The sequence below is a fragment of the Balaenoptera ricei genome, chromosome 11 (genome assembly GCF_028023285.1).
Source record: "Balaenoptera ricei isolate mBalRic1 chromosome 11, mBalRic1.hap2, whole genome shotgun sequence".
Classification (NCBI taxonomy): Eukaryota; Metazoa; Chordata; class Mammalia; order Artiodactyla; family Balaenopteridae; genus Balaenoptera; species Balaenoptera ricei.
In genome coordinates this window covers 2,011,275-2,032,337 of record NC_082649.1, presented here as the reverse complement: position 1 = coordinate 2,032,337, position 21,063 = coordinate 2,011,275, and the positions used below count along the sequence as shown (strand labels likewise).

General features: G+C 50.0%; 1 long non-coding RNA gene across 1 annotated transcript in view; it reads right to left on the bottom strand.

The window, feature by feature from the left end:
* Positions 1-20,637, bottom strand: part of LOC132375373 (uncharacterized) — a 42,373-nt gene extending 21,736 nt beyond the window's left edge. Inside the window, exon 1 of the long non-coding RNA XR_009505989.1 lies at positions 20,435-20,637. This is a non-coding gene — a long non-coding RNA (uncharacterized LOC132375373). The remainder of the gene's footprint in view (positions 1-20,434) is intronic.
* Positions 20,638-21,063: the final 426 nt, after the last annotated feature.

Genomic DNA, 21,063 nt, shown 5'->3' with positions numbered 1-21,063 from the left:
CCTTAGGGGCTCCTGCTGCCGAGGCTGCAGGACGCAGGCAGGGACGCACGTGCATGTAACCGGCCTTGAGCTGGGGCAAGATGGGGGGTGGGAATGGACCTGCTCAGAACTTGGAAGAAACGGGGTTCCCTCCACTTTAGGGGTTACTCGATGCCCGCCAGTGGCCTAGACGCCCAGGGCTGCCGGCTTCCAGGAGAGCAGGGCCTCTGTGAGGCGTCACAGACACGTGTATCAGAAGCTCTGTACAGCTTTTGGCTCTAACTGGTGATGCACGGTTTATGTCTGTCCCGCATTTCCCCTGTAAACCACGGCCTCCCAGGTGACGGCAAGGCCGCCAGTGGGGGAAGTGGAGGGAGGCCGTCCTGCCCGTGGACCAGTGTCCCCGCCCCGTGGTGCTGTGCAGGCACAGGCCGGGCCAGGGCACAGCTGGAAACGCCCGGAGGGCTGGGGAGGGGGAGGCCCAGCTCACCTGAGGACCCAGCACAGCACCGCCCCCCCCAGCGTGACCTTGTGCAACGGAACTGGCAAGGCCTGGGGACACAAGTGTGACATGAGGCAAAGGGACTTTCGGTTTCAGGTGACCCGAATAATAACCAAAACAGAGAAAATTGGAGCGTCTCATACCATCATGTACATTTTTATTCCATAAAAAGACAACTCAGACCATTCAGCCCCAAAGAAATGCATTATCATGTGTGGTCAGAAATGCCCAAATTCACTCTCTAATTCTGAATGATCTATTTTTAACATTTAGTGCATAACTAAATAAATTTCGAAGGCAGTTAGCTCTATTTGAAATTCACGGCCAAGCTCAATTCAGTGCAGGGCATATTTTCATAAAACAGTTCTTTTAAAGGCAGAAACCAAAAAACGGTGGTCAGGTGAGGTCTAATGCTCGAGGAGAACGCGGCTGCCCCTTCAAAATTCTTTAAAGGCAGAGGCTGAGGCAGGGGTTTCCACGCGAGCCACACGTGTAACAGAGCTGCCCTGACCACACGAAGACTCATCAGCCCTGTGGATTTTGTTTTGAGTTTTTCACACACTAACGTCTTCACCTTGGGATTCCTCGGCGGGAGACGGGCTCGGTGCAGGTGGAAGTTCAGAAAAGGGTCTCAGAAACATCACAGAAGTAGATGTGAGAAGGAAACTGACCAGGAGCCTCACACTGTGCTGAAAATACCCTCCGTGTGCCATCTGTTTGTGGTGGAGCTGCATCTTCCCTGCTGTCAGCTGCTGAAATCAGTGCAGAAGAGAAACAGGGGGATCGCCTTGAACAACCTCAGAAAGGCCCACGTTGTTGGAAATGTTGGCTGTTTTTTTGTTTGAACACCACGAAATGCTCCTGTAAGTGCAGAGGCTGCTTCTCTTCAAGCCCGAGGATCGGGATCAGCTGACGGGACGCTTACACTGTGAGAGGCGCAAGTGGTCTTACACAACTGAAGGCACCAAGCACTCAGAACCAGACACCTCGGTGCCCTCCAAGGTCTAATATGTTCACAAATGGGTGTGGCCGACCAGTGTTTAATATCTGTTTATTTTTGCTGAACTCACAGAGTCAGATTCATAGATGTGAAATGTAATCTTGATACAACTCTAGTCTATTTCAAACCGACACTCACTTCGAAGTGGTGATGCAGAAAGGTACATGCTACCTGCACGCACGTGTGCTGGGTCTGTGGGTTTCATTGAAAATGAATGAACAGATCCATTTATGGCTATTGATTTAATAACCTACTTATACCAGAAACACATCTAGAATTAAAACTAATGAACTTAAATAAATTATTGGTTTTGTGAGGCTTTAAATCCACAGGCTGTAAACTGTAAACTTTTAAACATATGTTTTATGAAAGGTTATGTTACTGCAAGTTGGAGACAAGCAAGAACTAAATAAATGTCATTGGCCTAAAATAATGGAACTAATCAAGTGTTGTAAAGAGAGAGAGAGATAAATAGGTAGGTAGATAGATAGGCAGATAGATGATGATGATGATAGACGGATAGATCGATGATAGATAGATAACAGATAGATAGATATAGATAGACGATAGATAATATATAGAGAGATATAGATAGACGATGATGATAGATAGATAGATAGATAGATGATAGATGTAGATATTGATTTTTGCTACGGGATACTGGGCTATAAAATAAACTCAAATATAATTTATTTTTAACAAAGATTATTTTCATACACCAAGTAGGTAATAATAAACTATGATCCATGGAGAAAGTTCAGCAAAGGTTTCTAGCAAATATAAATTAAAATTAGAAGAATAAAAGGCACAGTGATAACTACGGAGTCATTTATTTTAAAATATTGCATCTTAAAGCAAAACATTATTAAATTATGTATGATATGATTTTTAAACAAATTCGTCGCGGAAACAGGTGGAAAGCTTTGGCAAGCCTCATGATCTTTACAGAATCCTCTGCCCCCAAATAGCCATGGGAGAACCAAACGCTCGAGTGGACATTTCTGTACCCAGTTCTAACAACCCTCACTTCCTTTCTCCAGCCCAACTCGCCCTCACCCCTTCCCTCCTGGAGTCAACAGCAATGCCATCTCATCGGAATCAACAGGGTTGTCCCAAAAGCCAGTCAGGAAAACCTGTGAGAGCCCGTGGATCCATATGGAGAGAAAAAAACCCAAATGATTGACAACGCTTCCTTGAATCCATAATACTGGAGTTCTGTTCTGGAGAAAGAGAAGAATGAGCTTCACATTGTAGGGAAATAACAAGTAAACGGGGCTCTGTCCTCACCCGCCCAGGGCAGCTCCCGCCCTGCCGCCCCCTCGGAACCAGCTGCCTCATCTGGGGGCTGGTCCAGCGCGGCCAGAACAGGAGTCGGGTCTGGGCACTTGGGCAGGGGACACGAAGGGCTGTGTTTACTGGATCGTTTGTTTAAAGACAAGGACATGAAACGTATCTCCCCAGGAACAGATCATTTGGGAGCAGATCTGCTGTCACAGAAAGACAGAGGCAAGGCCTCGGCTTGTCAGAGGCACGCGAGCAGCTGGGCCCGGTCGTGGAGCCCACGCCCCCGCGCCCCAACCCTGGCCCAGCGCGCGCGCACGGTTACGCACGCTCACCGCCACACCGCGGGCTCCCGGGCGGCCCTGTCTCCTGCCAGTGGGTGCACGAGGCGCTGCACTGCAGCTCCCGCAGCCCTGGCCGCACTCCCGCCCACGCGTGGTCCGTGTGGTCAAGGCGTGGCACGTGCGGTCAGGGAGCCGACACAAAGTGCTCACCACGCCGCAGGACGGCTTCCAGCTGACGGCAAACGCGATGAAGGCAAGGCTCCTGACGGCATCTCCCCCCACTCCTGCTCTGCGACCCTCCTGGGACGGCCGCCAACACGACAGCAGGCTGCGTGTGTATCGGGGTCACGTGGACAGATGCCCACGAGAGTCTGGGTCGAGACCACAGCCTTTTCCCCTCCGAACCAAGCCAGAGTTTGAATCCAGGTCTCAGGGGAGAGAGCTTGCCAGGCCATCCCCTGTAATAACAAGTACCACGTCCACTGGAGACAGAAGTTCTGGGAACAGGAAAACTTGGAGAAGAGAACTGGCCCTCAACCTTCCCCGCAGCCCAGGCCGCCTGGCCCTGAGACTCGGATGGGTCCCTCAACGGACACTGGTTTCCTCGTTTGTTTGCATCCTCTGGTTCTCTACTTTTACTCCAAACCAGAGAGAGTGACAAAGATGCTAAAAGCAATGGTGCATTCTTGCCATTTTTCTCATCCATTCAGAGCTGGGAAGCATCAGAAATCTTGTGGGAAAGCCACTTCTCAGGAGATTTCTAACCCGATTTCTCAACTGCAGTGGTCTGGAGTTTTTGCCTAAATTTTAGATAAGGTCCTAATTCCTGGTTACTTGGCTGCTTGAATTTCAAATTCTTCTCAGGTTCACATCAATCATTCCAAGAGACAAGCAAAACATTTTACGTACAAAATTTGTTGGTTTTTTGACATACCTTTGGTCTGAATTTATAAGACTTCTATGTCTTTGAGGAAAAACACATTATCTCCTGACAGAGGCTTCTCTCTCAATCCCTTTCCCTCTCTCTCTCTCTCTCGCTCTCTCGCTCTCTCCATGTCTCTTTCTCTCTCTCTCTTGTAATCTGAAGCCTGCTCTCACCACCAAAATGTATCAGGAAACCACAGAAATGAAGACAATTAGAGTAAATAAGATCCAGTGATCAAATATAGCTAATTTGTATCCATAATATTTGGGAGTTACACAGTCTGCTTCAATTTGAAAGATATCTTCCAGACCACACTGTTTTTTTCCCAAGGGGACTGCCTTTTGCTTTTAATTATTGAACTTTAAGAATTCTTGCTATAATTTGGGGTTAGCTTGTAATTCTTCGAGAAGAAAAAAAAATCCAGCCCATAAATCCTTCTGTATCCCATCACTTCCAATAACAGGCTTCTGTGGCCCAATTCTCCATCAATTCACTGCGTTTTTCAGCGGGAGCGGGTGGAGGCGAGAGGGAACCGCGGAGCGGGGGCTGGATTGAGGAAACCCAGCTCAGGGCGAGTGTGCCCGCAAATAGCAGAGGGTGAATGGACACTCCTTGGCAAACAGCCGTGGCTAGACAGGATGTATAACAAATCTCTCAAAAATAGCGTACGGCGTAGTGAGAAAAGGCGACTGTAACTGACGAGACTCCGCCCTCCTCTTTTAAGAGACGTTGAGCGTTCTGACGGGGCCGGGAGTTGACATCGTCCACGTTTTGGGAGAGGGCTCTGAGGCTCCACCTTCCTGTCGCTAATGGTCCTTGCGGGGGGAGGGGCTTGCCCTTGGTCCCACCCAGGGGTGCAGTGGTGCACAGGGGGCACCCACAACGAGCTGGCATTCACTGTGCCGCCTGGGCCTGAGTGGTGGCGGCCGCTGGCCTCCCTCCCTGGACGGTAAGGAGGGGTCACAGCCTCAGCCGCCCCACCCGACTCCAGAGTGTCTTAACACCACGGGCTCTCTCAACACACACCATCCATGAACCAGCGGCAGGGGGATGAACCACGCCCTTTAACGTCTGTATCTGACATGTCGACGTCTTGGGGCCTTGATGACCCTGGAGGTGCTGCCCCTCCCAGGACCAGCCAGCTCCTAGAGATGGTAAAGGACGCACCTGCAAGGTTTATATGCAAACCAACCACCCAGAGCCCACACCACTACCGCTCTCTTTATGAGGCTCTCACCCTCTGGGCACTGTCCCCCTGCCCTCGTCACCCCAGGGCCGGGTACCAGTCAACCAGGACAGCCCTGTGCCCCACTGCGATGTTCCAACCTGGCCAATCCTGAGCCCACTTACCCGCCTCACCTATTCCTCCACCAGAAACAATAACAAAGGCTCTGCGCATATCTCCCTGGCCTCCTGACCAGCGCTGGTGCTTCCCTGTGTGGTCCTGAGCGGCACGATGGGCCCCCTCTTGGGAACTGAGACTAACAAACTATTTTCTCAGTGGCAGTTGTATCTTGCTGGCCTCACCATACTTGAATAATAACAAAACCTATATTTTAAAATAGGCATTTCCAGCCAGAGACATCAAAGACACAGGAATTCCTTCTTAGAAGAACAGGTTCATTTTTTAGAAAAGCAGCCATGGGGGAAAAAGTTAACAAGGAACAGTGGCATTCCAGATTCTTAAAAATAAAATATTTTCCATCAAATTGGCAATTTAAAATATACATATTGGCAAGAGCGTGTTGTAGGAAAATGGGCACCCTCATAGACTATTGTGGGATTGGTGGTAAGAATAGCTCTTCGCTAAAGTTATTTGGCAAAAGTATTTTAAAGCCTTAGAAAGGTACATACCTTTTGACCTGGAAATTCTACTTTGAGGACTATATCCTAGGGAAAAACACTAAAGATTTAATAAAATGATTTTCCCAGGAGTATTGTTTGTGATTGCAAAGGGGGTGGGGTCAGGTAACAACTCAATATCCAGCAACAGATGACTGGCTACCTATTGATAAAAGACCCATACACACGCAACACGGGGTGCCATTCTGCCACTTAAAATCAGGTCATGGGTTATTTATGTATTTACATAGAAAAACATTCACGACATGATTTTAAGTAAAGAAAAAGATATTACAGAGCAGCGTATATAATAAACTCATAAAGACTTAATAACTATATTTAAATACAGAGTATCGCAATTAAAGATATGAAGAATTTATCACCATAAGTTCTGACAAGTAGAAAAAACAGAGATTAACCAATATCTGCTCTGAATATCTTAAAATCACAAATTCCCCATGTCCAACACCCACGTGCTGTGGAGAGAAAAGTCAATGCCGAGGTTTCCGCTGAAAGGTTTTCGGAACCGGCAGCAAACTCATCAGAGGACCGAAGGGTGTGCGCAAGGTATCTTTGGATGATGAAATCATGATGCTTTTAAATTCTCTTCATTTTGTTTATTTGTGTATGATCTGTTTCTACAATGAACACATCTCTTTTGTATGAAGAGAAAATACATTTTTAAGACACTTTTATAACAGGTTTCCTAAGGTGTGGATAGAAGGATCAGCTCAAAGAGGCATTGACATTCGTCTCCCAACAGAATAGACTGTCCCAGGACCTCCCTGGCGATCCAGCCAGTCAAGACTTCACGCATCCACTGCAGGGGGCGCCGGTTCGATCCCTGGTCAGGGAACTAAGATCCCGTGTGCCGCCCGGCCAAAAGGTTTTTTAAAAATTAGAACAGACTGTCCCATTTTTAGGACTATCAGGAGTCCTCTGGGTCCTTGGGTATAGTTCAGACCACAAGGGCTGACAGTCTGATTGCTGAGGGACTGTATTTTCCAGCCCAGAGAACAGGGCAAATGTGCCTACCTTTTGGAAATAAGACCGTCCGTCCCAGAGCAGGGCGATCACGCAGTTGCTGAATTAGTCTAGTCTCTGAAAACAGCAGAGACCCCACAAGCTCAAAACAGCCATGGGCCAGACTCCACTGACCAGCTGCATAAGTTAACTACCCTAAACCTCAGTTTCCCCACCTGCAAAATGGGGATAATAATAAACGCTTTATACAGATGCTGTGAAAACCACACCCACAAGGCAGCCAGGTCGGCGCCCTGTTCCCAGTCCTGTGAGCCATTCCATATGCCCCAAACAACTGGCGAGTGCCCTTGGAACGGCCCAATCCCCTCCTGAACACATCGCATCTTCACCGTGTATCTCAGAATCATTACTTCCACCAACAACAGTTCCCAGGGCGCCTAGTGAATGCCGAGCATCAGTACCCAGACAGAGTTCCCACAGTCTTCACCTGCTAACCCAAACATCCTCCGAGCTACGCCTGCAGTGCTTTCATAGAGTGGAACTGCTTGAGCCATTGGAGAGGAAATTTTGCGGCAGGCTTTCAAATCAAAGCTATGGGTGATCAGCAGAACCACTCTGTACCAACTCTTTTCTTCCCTGATGTCAGGCCATGCTCATCACTTTCTACCACGTCTCCTTGCACACACGGCTAAGAAGCTTTTCATCGTCTTGCAGACCTGATTCATCTTACAGCTCTGTAGACACTGGCCGATTGTTTAAATTACTGGCCAGGAGTCGGAAACAACAGATATTGTAAACTCATCGGAGTTCAAATTTCCAAACTTTGGGGGCAGGCATGTGAGTTTCTTCCCTGTGTCTGCTGGCACTGACCCAAAGAGCGAGGCTGACTGTTAGTCCTGGTTTCAGGGAAGCAGGTGCTGAGACAGGATGCAGCGTGCAAGGCTCTTACAGGGGAAACACCTGTAAGAACGGGGAGAGCTGTGCGGCTGGAGCGCATCAGACGGTGAGGCACGTCTGAGCCTGAGCGGCCGGGAGGAGCCCAGGTGGGCGGCAGCATCCTGACGGCTGTGCGATCAGGGCTTTCCTGCCGCGCCCCAGGGAGTCCTCCGGCCAACGCTGCCCATCAGGGGAGCCCTGGGTCTCCCAGAGAGAGGCTGGCTCTGTATCCCTCCGCTCAGAGGGAAGGAGGAAGCCCAGCGATGCTCCCAGAGCCAGCAGCTGGCCCAGCGTCATCCTTCACACCCCTGGAGCTGGAGCCTGTGGGCACCTGCACTGGGCGAGACTCATCGTTCTCCAAGGGCTCACATGGAGCGCCCCCCAGACCCACGAAATCTAGTATTTCCTTCCCACAGCACTCCATCCTTTCCAACACCTGCCCTTGTTTTCTCCTCAACTAAATTCAGCACCTGCTTGCGCTGGCCCAGGGTGGATGGACGTGGTGTCCGTCCCAGAGCAGGTCTGGCCCAGCACAGAGGCGCCCACGGCCATCCAGGAGGGCAGACAGGCTGGGAGGAGAGAGACGGAGAAGGAGAAACCAAGAGTCTCCAGGGTGCAGGCAGAATTAAAGTCGGGTCTGTTCATGGAAGACAAAAGGAAAGGGGATCCACATGGCAGGTGGACGGGAAGGGCCTGAGAAGCTTTAGTCGTAGCATCGTAGGCGGGAAGGACCCCGTGTCTCCACGGATGACAAGGTTTGGAGACCTGGAGGGTCTCTGCCCGAGTGCACGTGGGGTCAGCACGGGACTCGGTCCCGGGCTCCCTTTGTGGCGCTTTGGCGGAAGCCGTCCCGGTTGCACTCCTCGCCCTTCATCCTCCACGCTTCGCTGCCATCTCCGCCGCAACCCTGCCGCCTCCTGAGGTCTCCCTGCGTCTCCTTTCCTCAGGTTCCTCCCGAAGTAGAGGAGCTACAACGCTCCACGCAGCTGAGCAGTCGGATTCCGTGCCAGGCGGCTCCCTTCCTGCTCAGCAAGGTCCCATCTGAGTGTCCACGGGTCACGCACTGGGTTCAGGAAAAACCCCAGAAGTCACACAGTGTGAGCAAAGGAACAGGCTTTGTTAGAAAACATTATTTGGTCAGGGCTCAACAAGAGAAGAGAAGGCGCAGTCCCCCCAACCTTCCCGACGTCCCGCAGAGAGGGGACCCAGCCCCGGGCTCAGCGCGACCTGCGCAGGGACCCATCCACCACCTGGGTCTCCCTTCGCGTGGAGCCATCGTGGCAGGGCGTCCCTGTCGATGGGGCACGAACAGGCCGCCCGGCGCCAGACGGTCTGGGTTTGTGGTGTCGGCTCTTCACAGGATTAAACACTGTCACAGAATACCAGCCACCCTGAACCTGGGCGCTGGGCGGGCCTGTGCGAAGCGGCAGCCTCCCTGTAAAGGGAGGGATCAAGCCCCAGTCCCAAGGCAAGCGAACTGGGGGCAGCTCCTCCTGCTCACAAAATAGGGCCCCCCGGTACCAGAGGGTTTAGGCCACAGAGCCGGGCTCCAGGAGCACTTTCAGACACACCTGCTCGTTGCTCCGCAGAGAAGCCAAAATAACTGAGCGACACAAGTGACCGGTGGCATTAAAGTAGGTGCAGGGCAGATGTGAGGGCTGTTCAAACAGTGGAAAGAGACCTTCAGCGAGTGAGATCACGAGGCCAAGCTTCGTACAAGGGAGAGAATCTGATCAGGGCCTCAAGAGTGGTGGACAAAGGCAACTGAGATGTAAACAACCAAGGCACGGAGAACAGAGCCGAGAGTCGGGGCACACGTCCATCAGGGCCCAGATGGCTGTCGACACCTGCACACCCCACAACTGGATCTCACTTAACTAAAGTACCCGGAACCGTTTCCTCTTAAAACTTCAGAAGGGAATTCAAGGATTCCATTCTGATCAGGCAGTTATACCCTGGGATTCAGACTCAGTGAGTGCTTGCTGGCGTTTGCATTGCTTTTCTCATAGTTGGTCTTTTGTTCCGTTAGAATCCAACAAAATTTTTTGGCTTTTTATTATTCTAGACCTCAAATTTTGCTACTTAGCATAGAAATCCCCCAGTGGAATTCTTTCTTCTTTCCAAATATGCTATTCTCTTCAGCTCAGTGCATATGTTGAAATTCGGAATGTTTCTTGATATTTTGGGGGCAAGCCTGGTTTGGAGATATCTCAGGATAAAGAACTTCGGGAACAAAACAACAGTTTTTAAATCCTGGCAAGGACCGTCTAACAAGAGTACTTTTTGCACGAGGGGTAGGGGGCTGGAGGCCTGAGCCGAGGAGGCGGGCGCCACTTCCCCGTCCTCACCCCAACGCTCTGCTGCCGCCTTGGCCGTTCGAGCTGTGACGCAAGTATTTCCAAATGACCCCAAAATGTTTTTCTCTGCTTTATATTGTTTGTCTTGAGGTAGATTGGGTGTTAAAGATAAGCCAGGTTTGGAACCGGGGTTGGAACCAAGTGTGACTAACCACCGGCCACTCGTGCAAGAAATACCTTCCCTCCCATTTGCCACTGCACACACCCCATTCTCTACAGCTTGGGTCATGTCCTGCTCTCCCTCCCCCATCCACCTCCACGAAAGGGCCTCCAGGGGACAGGAAATTCAATGCGAGCCAGACACCCCTCTGCAAGAGCACGATCGCCGTTGCACAGCCAGGGCCACGTGTGTGTGTCTCTCCGCTGCTTGCTCCGGTTCGCAGGTGAAAAATCAGCTCCTGCTCCGAGCTCTGCAACTAGCTCACGCTGGGACTTTTCTGTAAGTCAGTGGATTCTGGGCGTCTGATTCCTTATCCTCAGCGAAAGGAAGTCAGCAAATAAGAGGCATCGCCACCCTTGCCCATCGCTCATTAGTCATGGCACTGAGCTCCCACGTGAATTCAGAGTTCTCCTCAACTCCGGGCTCCAGGCAACCACTACCAACCAACCAGCACTGGCTTTCAAAATAAAAATGATACGCCATCCTGGGACCAAGCTCTCTTCCAGGTCTATTCCTGCATTAAATGAATGTAACAGCAATAAGGCGTTAAGAACAGGGGGATGGACCAACGGATTCTAGTGCAAATCCATCTTTTTGTAGTTAACGTTAATTAAAGGTTGATCTCTTTTTTTTATTAAACCAGGATATACCTTCATTTGAAGTAAAATCCCTCTAAATTCAATGATGAAATTTGATGCTCTTTGGGTAGGACAAGAGAATTTGTTTGGTATACTTTGAACCTGTTCCTGAATAAGGTCTAACATAGCTCAGATGACTGATATCCAGCTATATCATCTGAGGTGTTTTCTTTTTCCCAACTGTATATTTTACAAAATTGAGAGCAATCAGATGAGGACAAATAGCTAATGACAAATCTTTCTTCAGTGAACTCACATATAAGACAGGAGAACAAAATCCTAGGTGTCAGAACTATCAAGCCTAACGATGGGAACTTAAACCTGAGATCTCGGAGCCTTAGGGAGAGAATGCCCTGGTCTCCGTCAGCTTACGTACATCTCCCTCTGCGTCCTGTAAGCTCCCCAAGGACACAGACGCTGCTGTATTCATCTCTAAATCCCAGAAGCCTGGGATGTCAAGCAGCCAACTGTGGATAAATGGTTCTGGGCGGATCTCTCCATTGCTCAGGCCTTCAAGAAGCAGACTTGAAAATGCACGGGGTCACAGAAGGCAGCCCACACTCTGCCCACACACAGACCCATCCCTGTTAGGCAGTGGAAGGGTCCCAAGAATGCCTTCTTTCTCGTAACACTTCCTGGAAAAGTGAGCAGGAACATTGCTTCCAGGCTCGACTACAGTTTCGATCAGGCTGATCCAGTTTGCGGCCTCTCCAGCTGGCACTCAACATCCAGAGGTGAGGAGGGGGCTTCTTTGAAGAATCACTGGCAGATGCTGGGAACGTCCCAATCTTTGGCCGCAGGGCAAATCGCAGGAACTTGAAATGACAAACCCCCCAAGAAAGTTCATGAGAACATCTGGGATGTTCTTATCAGGGATTTATCAAGCTTTCCAGAGTTGATCCAAGCCCCGTTTTAATAAAAATCGCCTGCCCATGAACAATGTATGCCAAGAATTTTTCCTTTTCTTCTCCTCCTTCCCCTTCTGCTTCTCTTTCTTCTACTCTCCCCCCTTCTCTGGCTTTTATTGCTGTAAAAGTGGATCCTGAGACAATGAACGAGCCTCGTGTTTCCAGGCCTGCTACGTACACTGCGGTTATCAAACACTTGAGCTTGGGTTAACCACTCCATGTCAAAATAAAATGAGTGCAGTGGACGTCCACCATCACAGCTTGAACTGGGGAATTACATGAGGTTGAATTACCCTCTACTTTTGCAACTGGGTCCTTGGCCAAGACAAAGTCCTGATTTGTATGAATAAGAAAGATCTTCAAATGTTTTACTGATTTTTAAACTGGTAATTTTATACCAGTCACATATTTCAATTAACTAATTGTTATTCCTCTGTACTTGTGCCTTGAGATGACTTAACTTAAGAAGTTACAATCATAAAATTAAAATAAATACCCATATCCCAGTAGAGCCCTGCCCATCTATATACATCAACAACCTTCATTCCTAGCCATGGGGAAAATAACGTTCTTTGAACAATCAAAACGTTAAAACCATAAAGTCCTCCTTCATTTCTGGGCTCTGCCCTGATTTAGTTGCTATGTTTTCTTTTCTGATTCCTTCATTTACATGAATAAATTAACTGAGCACAGCAGCCAATGAGACAAGGAAAGGGTGCAGCTGAAGGCAGAGTAAGGGTGACAACGACCTCAGGACCTAGAAGCTCCCCAGGGTCTGAAGATGGGACTCGAGGGCCCCAGGAAGACACAAAAGAGGCCGGGGCTGGACAGAGAACTAAAACCCAAGGGCCTGAAAAGCCAGCTGATTAGGAAATAAACGTGTCCCCTGAACTGAGAAGATGAGAGTTGGGGCTCGATGGACACCCAGGTCTTACAAAGGCCTTGAGGTGGGAAGGAAACACCCACTGAAGAGAGGGGTGAGCTTCGAGCTAACCCACCTCCCAGCCTGTGATGGCTTCAGAGCTCAAGGACACAGGTAGGTGGGATCAACAGACATACACGGGTACGTTTTGGTTTTGTTTTCAATTGTATTTGCAAAATTATGAAGTGTCATTTTAATACTTTGAAAAAATGTTAAACATCACAGGACTTCCCACTTTTAACTTCTGGCTGAGCACCACGCACGCTTGATTCAAAGAAAGGCTTGCGACGCTCCTCAAGTACAGCCGTGCGACCGGAGCCTCACTTAAAGCTTGAGCACCTGGTGCCCTGGAAGGTGGCCTGGCGCCTCGGCAGTTCTCAGGCAGCGCGGCCCTGATGCCCACGCCCTGGGCGGCTGCTGGCAGAGGGCGCCACGGCGCTGCGTCCTCACAACGGCGGACTGCGCGGCCCCTGTGCCCACGAGGACGCGCCCACCGGCCTCCCGCCTGACGGACTCACCTGAGAAGTGCAGCGTCTAACCCGGAGCGGGACACCTGTCGGGGCTTCTCCCCGCTCGCTCTGCCGGCATCACTCGAGCTGCACCCGCCGCTGCCACGCGGGTCCCCGTCCCCCGAGGCCTCTGCTGCGCCTGCGGCTGGTGCCCGACCCCGTGAGGCCGGGCGCGGCGCCGGCCCTAAGGAGCCACACGGTAGGCGGTGTGGGGTGGTGGCCGGGGCAGGCACCTGAAGACTTGGTTTCTCCTTTGAGTCCCCGGGCAGGGGAGGGATCGCTAGTCAGCTGAATGAAGTATGAAAGCGCCCTTAGAGGGACATGTTTGTCCCTGGCTCCGCAGGTCTTCCCGACGAAACTTCCTGGGATGGAGTCTCCACCACAGTCCTCTGGAGGGAAAAGCTTCCCTGCACCCACTCTCTTCTCCCTGGAGAACGGGGATACCTGTATGAACTGGTTCCCCCGGGAGAAGGGAATACAGGTGAACGCACCTCCGCCGCCCGGGGTCCCCGCCTTCGGGCCAGGCTGCTGGCGTCCTGCTCTGTTCTCTCCCTCCAGGGAGCTGGCAGGGAAGTTTGGCCATTTCAAGGTTATTTTTTAAAAAGTCGTGTCACTAAAGGTCAAGCTGCGCCTCCCAACAGAGCCGGTGGTCCCTCGGCCCCCAGAAGTGCCGTGTGCCGTGTCACCCCTGCATCTGCTCGCCTGTGAGCTACGGGGCCGGGACCCCGGAAAGCACAGCAGGTGGGGCAGAGGGTTACCACGACGTTCAGGGAGCCGTGTGCCCACAGGTCTGGCGAGAGGGGCTTCGTGCCCGAGGACGGGGCCCCTCCCGCGTGTCTCTAGCTGGAGGGAGAAGCGGGGGCTGATGGGGAGCCGGCGGGAGTCCTGTCCCCTGTCGGAATCCCCGGCTCTTCTCACGCATCTCACACCTCTGCCGCCAACCCACGTGTTGAGCACGCGTGCCAAACCGATTCACTCTCTTCATTTTCTCCCCTTCGTTATTTTAAAGCTCATTTTTGTATTTCACAAATAATGTATAAATATATCCTCATAAAAATTTCAAATACTACAAAGTGAATGTCCTCCTGAATCCCGCCCCCCATCCCAACCTCCTTCCCCAGGACCGCCCCACACGTTTCCTGGGACCAGCGCCAGGGGCCTCGGCTACAGTGAGGACCACCTCTCAGCAACCTGCTCCCGGCCGCCCTCTCCGGAACCAGACTTGGTTTATTGAAAACCCCGTGTAGCTACACCTCAGGGTTTATATAGACTTTGTACTTAACACCATCAGCACTGGCTGATTCAACCACCAATTGAGCAGAGAAATAGGTTAACCATTGTGACGCAGTTAAGACTGAGGTTATGGGAAACTCCACAGGACAAACAGCCCAGTTTCTCCAACACATACGTCTATGGGGTGAAAAAGGAGATGGGGTGAGGGGTCTACAGATTAAAAGAAACATACTGACCACATGCAATGCATGAACCTTCTTGGGATCCATGATGGAAACAAACCGATCTTAGAATAATTAAAAAGACGTTGATGAGACATTTAGAAATGTGAGTGAAGAGGCTGTCAGATGATATGGAACCACTGTTAATACTGCTGATGTGTGATCATGGATTTATATCTTTATACCTACGAGTTCATGTCTTTTAGCGATATGATCTGAAAGCTTCATGAATGAAATTATATGAGGCTTGGGATTTGCTTCAAAATGGTACTGGGCAAGGGAGAGTGGGCGGGGTAAAACTGAAACAAGATCGGCCACGCTTTGAAAATTGTTGACGCTGGGTGGTGAGTTCCTGGAGGCTTCCTTTGCCAGATGCTTAGAATTTTTCAAAATGAAAGTTAAAAAATAAAAGCACAAAGCTTTGGCTGAGTTTCCCTGGCACAGTCCTGGGGGAAGGGATCTCTCTTTGCCGCCCTCTGGACCTATCGAGCTGGGCGCGGCCAGTGGAGGGGGCTGGCGGCAGGTGTGGGCACAGAGCAGGCTGAGAAGGGGCCTGGGAGCTGGGGTGGCCCGACCCTGTTCATGGAACTTGACCAATCTCTGCAGAAGGCCAAGTCCAGTTTGGACTCAGATGGAAAACGTGAACGGCCTCTTTTGCAATGACCCCAGCTTTGAGGTTCCTGTCATTTTATCACAGGACTAGGTTCCCACACCCTGACTTAATTGGAAACACTCTCACACATCCCGAGGACAGGAGACACAAAGGCTTGGCGAGCCGCGACGGCCCAGGGGGAGGCGGCAGCCGGACACGTGGGGCGCTGGACACAGACACAGCCAAGCAGCGCTAGGACTTTGCTCAGGAGTGAGGAGATGACTGGGATACTTACTTTGAAAGTGGGAAATGATTAATTCACCATGAGGAATTTTCTCTCCTACAGGGTGACGCCCTCAGGAAAGAAAGCCCCTGTTTGAGAAAACCAGACCGAGAAGGTCTCCGTCTGCCCCTTCCTCTCCCACCCTCACTGGACCACCTGCCGTCCTGGAGCAAAGGGGCAGCACAGAGACACGGGTGAGAAGGAGGAATAAAACCCCTTTTACCATCTTTGAAAGAGCTGTAAATCATCAAAGGATATAACCAAGAAAGTGAAGACAACCTACAGAATGGGAGAAAACATTGGGAAATCGTGTATCTGATAAGGGTTTAATATCCAGAACATATAAAGAGAGTGGGTGGGGTAAAGTTGAAACAAGATTGGCCATGCTTTGATAATTGTTGAAGCTGAGTGATGGTTATATACAACTTAACAACAACTTAACAACCAAAAGACAAATAATTCAACTTAAAAACGGGCAAAGGCTTGAATAGACATTTCTCGAAAGAATATTTACAAATGGCCAACAAGCACATGAGAAGATGCTTGACATCATTAGACGCTAGAGAAATGCAATCAAAACCACGGTAGAAACCATTTCACACCCACTAGGCTGGCTGTAACAATATTTTTAATGGAAAATAAGTATCAAGGATGTGGAGAAATTAGAACCCTCTTACATTGCTGGTGGGAATAGAAAATAGTTTTGGAAAACAGTTTGGTGTTTCCCCCAAAACCATAAATCACCGTATGACCCAGCAGTTCCACCCAAAAGAATTGAAAGCAGGGACTGGAACAAATCCTCATACACCCATGTTCACATCAGCGTTATTCACAATAGGCAAAAGATGGAAGCAACCCAAATAATTGTCCCTCGAGAGGTGAAGGATGAACACAGTGTGGTCTCTCCATACAGTGTCATATTATTCAGTCACAAAAAGAGAGGAAATTCTGACACAGGCCACAACATGGATGAAGCTTGAAGGCAGTATGGTAAGTGAAATAAGCCAGACACAAAAGGACGAATCATGTATGATTCAACTTACGTGACATATCTAAAACAGGCAAATTCATACATACAGAAAGGTCAGAGGTTACAGAGGTCGGGGGAAAGGGGAATGTCAAGTAAATGCTTAATAACTTCAGCAGAAGTTTCTGGTTTTAGGCAGTTTCTGTTTGGGGTGAGGATAAAGTTTTGGCAATAGACGTGGTGATGGCTGCACAACACTGTGAATGTAATTAATGCTATTGAATCACACACTTAAAAATTATTAAAATGACAAAAAATTATGTTGTACAGACTTTACCAGGATTTTTTAAAGTTAATAATGTAACATACCGAAAACCGGTGCACACTGTAAATGGGTGAATTGTATGTCATGTGAATTCTATCTCAGTAAAACTGCAAAAAATACAGGCAGACCTTAGAGATACTGCGGATTTGATGCCAGACAGTTGCAGTAAAGCAAGTCACACGAATTTTTTGGTTTCCCAGTGCATATGTTGTGTTTACGCTATACTGTGGATTATTAAGTGTGCAACAGCATTATGTCTAAAAACAGTGTACATTACCTTAGTTAAAAAATACTGTATTGCTAAAAAATGCTACCCAACATCTGAGCCTTTAGCACGTTGTAGTTGTAACATCAACGATCACAGACACTCACAAATATAGTCATGATGAAAAAGTCTGAAATATTGCAAGAATTACCAAAATGGGACAGAGACATGAAGTGAGCCAGTGCTGCTGGGAAAATGGCGCCAACAGACTTACTCAATGCAAGGTTGCCATAAACCTTCAATTCGTAAAAAACTCCGTTATCTGTGAAGCCCAAAAGTACAATAAAACAAAGCCTGCCTGGAAATAGGTAACACACACACGCACACGCACACCCACACACACACACGCACACACCCCAAAAAAAGATTTGCAACTCCCAACCGGGCTGATGCCCACCGAAGATGTGGCCGCTGGAGGGGACAGACCCGCCCAAGCCCGGCGCTAAGTGCCGTGACCTCTGCCCCAGGGACGCCGCCCACCGTCTGCATCGGCCTCAGCCGACCTGTGCCCCATCCTGCTGGAGCGACAGAGCCTGCAATGGGCATGGCTGGTGTCTTCTCCGCGTCCAGCCTTCAAGGGAAAGGCTTGAGCAGCGCCCACCCATCCTCTGTGAGGACACAGACCAGCACAAGCCCAGCTTGTGACCCTCCGGGGGAACTTGCACAACTAAGGTATTCACTTGTCCTTAAACAAGATTCAGCAGCGGGGGGGACAGATGACACTTCCAGCAAGTGGTGACTCTGGAGAAGGGCGGCGAGGCCCTGGTCATCCTCAGGCAGCCAGGCTGAGGGGGAAAAGCAGAAGCCCCCGGCCACCTCCCCGGGCCAGGCAGGGAGGGGCCGCATTCAGCCATGCAGCCCAGGCTCCGGCCACACACCCGCTGCCAGGAGGGGTCGGCAGCCTCCAGCCTGGGCCTCCGCCACCTCCTCCTCGCTGCCTGGCCCGCTTCGTGTCCAGCTCTCAGTCCACTGCTGCCTTGTCTTTGACCTTCAGCCCCTCAGGTCCGAGGCAGTCTGCCTTCCTCTGAGCAGGGACCTGCCGGAGGCCGGGCTCCTGCTCAGCTCTGCGTCCTCACAGCTGGGACACTGGCCGGCGCCCACAAGCTCTCCCGTGTTTGCTGAATGAGCGAGGGAGCGAGCGGCTACAGGATTGGGCCACCCCACGCCCTGGCTGTGCAGAGGGCCCCCCCCTGCCTCGGGGTGTGTGTTGGAGGCCAGGGGCAGGGGGCCGAGGGAGAGAGCTCCTGCTTCCCTTCCTTCCATTATCACTCCAGCCTCTGCAAATTGCCTCCTTTGTGATTTCAGGCAAAACCCACAAAGATAAACTATATTTTCTAATTTTCTGTTTTCTCTGTGGAAAGCAACATCAGTTTTTGTGTTCCCATTTTTCCCTGAAATATCTAGATGTCATTTTAATAGCACATGGAGTACATATCACAGATCCCCCAAAGCCACGAAGCGTAACTGTGGTGGGTTGTCACACTGATCCCTACTGCATATTTCTATTCAAACCCACATTTTCCCCAAGATTTCCAAGCGCATCTCAGAGCCTTCGGCCGATTCTAATTTGTGCCCCTTTGTGCGAATATGGAAATTACAATCAACTGAACATTTATTGTTTTCTTTTTAGTAAATGAGTATGTGTTGGAGATTTTTTTACTGCATAATAAAACCAGCATAAAATGAATCTGCACCAGTGCTTCCTCACGCTTTAGGACTACCAAGCCTGCTCTGGTCCTGCTCTTTTGTTGGCACCCTGCCCGGACCCTAACTAGGTTGTCAGCTGGCTGATGGCAGGCAGCCTCGAGCCTCAGAGCCTTGGCTGAGCCTGGGGTCCCACTGTCTGCCCACTCGGGGGTCCCACGGTCCAGGCGGATACTGTGATCAGTTTGCACCCCCCTGGGGGGGCGTGGGCACTGTGGATGTTGCTTTTATAGACTCTGGTTGTTTCTGACCCTGTGTTTTTTATTACATTCCTTTGCACTTCTAGCAGCTGTTTTTGTCAAGAGTCTTAATAAAGTTTGAACTGCTAAACGAACTTTATGGAAATTGGTCACAGAAAACCAGAGGCGAAATGGCCAACAGCTGCCTTTCACAGGGACAGTAGTGACCAAATAAACCCAACAACATGGGTGAAGGAGGATGGTTTGCAACTAATTCCTAATGAGATTTCCAGACTAGATTTCTGAGAGAATACCCTCCACACATAATTCGTTTCTATCGCTCTATTTACCACAATTTATTTAAAAAGTCTGGCAGCCTGGCCCAAACTATGAAGATGCTTTAAGGACCATTACCTTTTAGGACAGTCAACCCGAGTCTGGTTTTTTTGGTTTTTGGATTTTTGTTTTCAGGTTCTTCAATTTTATAAACCTCAGACTCAGAAGAATTAAACACACTCAGAGTTCTTTGGCCTATGAAAGAAAACTAAAGTATCTGAGATGTTACGAGTTTATCTGCCTTGTTTAGTTTTACTAAAAGATCGCTCCATTTTGTTAAGCATTTTAATTTGGCCATGAGGTTAACTTGGTCTACCTGCGCCCGTAAAGAACAGCACCCTTGCTCTAGACCCGCCTTGAGTGTAAGGCTTTACCCTCGACTTCACATACCGGGGCCGCGGAAGAATAACTCACCAGCAGACCAAGACTAACCCTTCATCTGTTTGGGGGTGTGACTTCATACACTTCCGTGAACCAAACAGACTCTAAAAGCAATAACAGCCAGTATCTGAGCAGGTTTGGCCAGGCACCTGGGTAACCACCTCCCAAGTTCTTCTACGACAATCCATCCTCTGTGTAACCTCTCTTTGAAGATCAATTTTGCCACCAAAACCGAGAAGTTTAAAAACAGAATAAGCTACGAGGTCATTTGCAACACCGCAGCCGGTGGAAATAAAATATCCGGACAGAGATGATACTGTGACTTTAGACCAGTCACCTGGGGCTTACAGTGTGAGACCAGAGGCTGGACCAGGTGGTCCTGACCCGCTGCCCACCCCTGACACTGAGACGTCCGAAAGGAGAGGGGAGGTGGGCCACGGCGCTGGCCGGACGGACGAAGGCCTGCTGACATCGCAGGGGCTCTCAGCGCAGAGCAAGTGGACGCCTGCCGCCCTCCGGGGGCTGCAGCCACAGCACCTGACACCCAGGCGCCTGCAGCCCCCGAGCAAACTGAAACCCTGCCTGCGCTTACAGGCTGCCTCTCCCTCTCTTGAGAACTGCGCCCGATTTTAACTTTCTTTGTCTGCGAGCATCTCTCCCAACGCAAAGGAGAGGGGAAAGCCTCAGAGGCTGTGCAACGACGTCATACTGAAATACTCACTTTCAGACGATTCAGAGTTTCGTTCTTATTTACCGTCTAGAGTCATGGACACGTCTTTATGTCGTCTTTGCTATTCTTCCTCAAAATGGCCAGATTCCAACCACCCACTTATGTTCGATCCCCCATCGCCTGTGCTTGGACCAGCAAAGGAATCTGCCGGGGGCGGGCGGCCGACCTCCTCCCGGCTGCTTCCCACAGGTGCGCACTCCCTCTGCCGGCCAGCCGGGGGCGCTGTGGGACTTGACGTGTTTCCGCAGCAAGCTGGCGCTCCGGGAAGCTCCCCTTCGGCGGGGAGGGCTCTTTCCCGTCCTAATGGGAACGTGATGTCCGATAACGAAAACAATAACTACATCAACGTATTTTCCCCAGGAGTCGGGGATGTTTTTTCAGAGTGTAAATGCAGGGCTCTTAGCTATAAGATAAATGAGTGGATTTCAGAAAAGGGGGGAAGGTATTGAAAAAAACTTTCAGGATGAACATAGGCTTCCCAGATCTTGTAATCTGCCGATTTTGACTACTGTGTATTAGGAGCTTCATTACATGTCACTGTTCTGCAGTAAAAAGATAATATAACAGCAATAAAATAGAGTAAACAGCGAGATTAACATCTGGCCGCAATCAGCCTGGTG